Source organism: Gigantopelta aegis, unplaced genomic scaffold (assembly GCF_016097555.1).
Source record: "Gigantopelta aegis isolate Gae_Host unplaced genomic scaffold, Gae_host_genome ctg2032_pilon_pilon, whole genome shotgun sequence".
Taxonomy (NCBI): Eukaryota; Metazoa; Mollusca; class Gastropoda; order Neomphalida; family Peltospiridae; genus Gigantopelta; species Gigantopelta aegis.
In genome coordinates this window covers 90,567-93,561 of record NW_024532827.1, presented here as the reverse complement: position 1 = coordinate 93,561, position 2,995 = coordinate 90,567, and positions in this window count along the sequence as shown.

The following is a 2,995-nucleotide window of genomic DNA, read 5'->3' as shown; positions in this document are numbered from 1 at the left end:
GATAAGGTCACCAAGATGATATCATTTCTTAACAATAGCTGGGGCTATCAAGTGCTGTTTTTAATCTATTAGACGCATTATTTGGGGAGCACTAGCTGACTTTACAACTTATAAATTTGCATTTGTCATTCAAGGAGGAGCTTATAATGACTTGTTTAATTGCTACAATTCTATGCTACCGATCTGCTTGCTGGTAAGTAATGTGTGCTTTTTTTGGATATGTGTTGATCTTCCTTTTGTATCGGAGGCTATTTCTCTCTCTTTCCTACAGCTGTTGCTCGATGTTTGGGTCAAGAAATGTTAGCATTAATTACGGTATCTCTTTACAGCTCAAGTCCTCGGGGACTTATAGCATCTTTTATTTCACATATATTAGTGCATAAAATACATTGGTATGGGATTGTTCCTGTTGCTAGCATAGTTCACCATTGTGGAGTAAATGTTTTTAGCGATGTGTTGCTCGTCACAAGAGATATATACGGCTTCATGATCCTGATTACTTTACATAAAACAGCTTCCTCTCGTATTGAGAGATATTCCATCAAATTCCCTAAGATTACTGATTAGTGATTAATGATAGTGGACGTAATAAGGACTCCTCCTCTTAAATTAATTAAAACTTTGGGATGCTCTTTATGTTGAAAAACATGTTTTACACTTGTATTGTAATTGTTTTTATTGTATTGTGTACATAATTAATATATATCATACGATATCTTCCTTTTAATTTGTGATTTAGCTTAAAATATCAAAATATGTTCTAAATATCCACATTTGTCTTAAATTTTTAATTTCAGTTCTAGAATGATAGAGATAACAAACTACAATATGGCTGAAAAGGCCGTAGAGCTTCTTGTCCTTGCCAGAAGACACACCTTGCTATATTCTTGATATAGGGTAAGCAACCATGGTGAACCATGGTAACATCCTGTTTTTATCTACTAGTTTGCTTGTTAGTCTAAGCATTTAGGAGGTTAGTGTTAAGACATTTGCTCATCCAGAGAAGACAATAATCAATACCTTACCATCAATAAAAGAGAATTAATAAATAGACATCTATATTAATTTTAAGTATTTATTGTTATAGTATCTATTTTGAGTAAGACAGTAATTCACTGAGGACAAAGTCCTGAGTGTTCAATTTCATTGAAAGTTACATTATATTTATTGACACTTTAGTTATCACATAACCTTTCTATTAGCAAATTGTTTTATATTGATATTTTCCCAATTGATATCATTACATTAATATATACCATATATGGCAATGTAATAAGATTAATACTAATATTGTACTATATTATTAACATCATATTATGAAGTATTCTAATTGCTTTATTCTTTATATATCTGGTTCCGGATTAAGTGGTGATGCATTGAGTGAGTCAGGTCATCATGGATAGGTGTGGACATAAGTCTACCAATGTTGGGGTCATTTATATATATTATGATGTCCCTTATATATAACATATGTAGCTATTGCTCAGGAACGAAAAGTTGAAGGTGATCTCTTTGTATGGGACATGGGAGAGGGTTAGGGTTTCGTCCTGGACTTTGCGGTGCTATAAGGTAAGTAGTTACTCTTATCCGATAATGAGATAATGATCGTTGTTTTAGTATTTCAGCTCTTCAGTGGTTATCAAATGCTGATTGTACTGATCATAATCCAATCCATCGACTTTACACATTCTTCACTTCCTTTTATGCATGTCTGGTATGTGTTACTATAATATAATAATAATAATACTACTAATATAATAATAATAATAATAATAATAATAATAATACACGACAATAACTGATATTTTAGGCTAAGCTCGAGCTGAGCTTCTTTCAGTTTTATCCTGAAAACCCAGATCAGGTTTGTCTTGAATTGAGCATACTTTTTCATCTCTCTCTCTCTCTCTCTCTCTCTCTCCTCCTTATTTAAAGAATGGAACTTATAAACAACAGGCTATGAGAGCAGATTCACTGGAGCGAGTATTGATAGACTATCCCAACAGCACTAAAGCAAAAAAGTAAGTCTAGTCTTTAAACTTGTTCCAAAGACCGTTTGTCTCCTTTACTTAGAATGTATCTTTGTTCTCTTTACTGTGGGACTCCAGCTGTATTACCTAAGTGAGTAATGTCATAAAATATCCACTTGCATCCCACACATCTTTAAAAGATGAATGGTATTTTAGATAGCCAATGAAGATGGTGGTTTTGTTAAAGAGTATATTATAATAGTTGTCATAATGTGTCATTTCTAATGATGGTAATTGTCATAACTAACTTAGACTACTTGTGTAGCAAGATGAAGCAAGTACTTAGACATTTTTATAATTTTATTTTAAATGATAGGCATTAGGAAGGGCCGAAGCAAGTGAACAGGACAAAGTCCATTTATAGAAGCTAGGTAAGAATATTTGCAAACTAAGTCAAGAGTCTTGTTGTATTATATAATGTATGGCATGAAGGATATGAAACGTCAAGGTAAGGAGAAATATCTGTGAAAGCAAGATTGGATTGTTGCCAAGAAAGAACGAAGGAGGCGTCAAGGAAAGTAAGTGATCATTTTACATTTATAACTTACTTGTATACACAATTTTCTTTCAGAGATGTAAAAGTAAACTCAAAGTACACAGGTCGTAACGAAAACCTCACTTTTAACAATTCTCTCTCTTAGTAAAATATATAATGAATTTCATAAAATATCAATTTTGTTTTTTTCTCTTATCATTTATTCCTTGCAATCATTGAAACACAATAGTCATTGAATTTGGTATCAGTTCTTCCATGAATTTTATATCCGTTCTCTTAATCTACTTTGAATCACATCATTCTGAGTCTTAAGTATCCAAAACCAGTTTCTTTAACCTGTCCAGACTGGTGATCATTACAAGAATTAGTAAAACTACAAGCCACTTCTAAATAGTGTCTTTCCTTGTATCTTTTTACTATCTCTAAGCCCTCAATAGAACGAAATAAAAGTGTTTGAAATAGTTTTGATTCA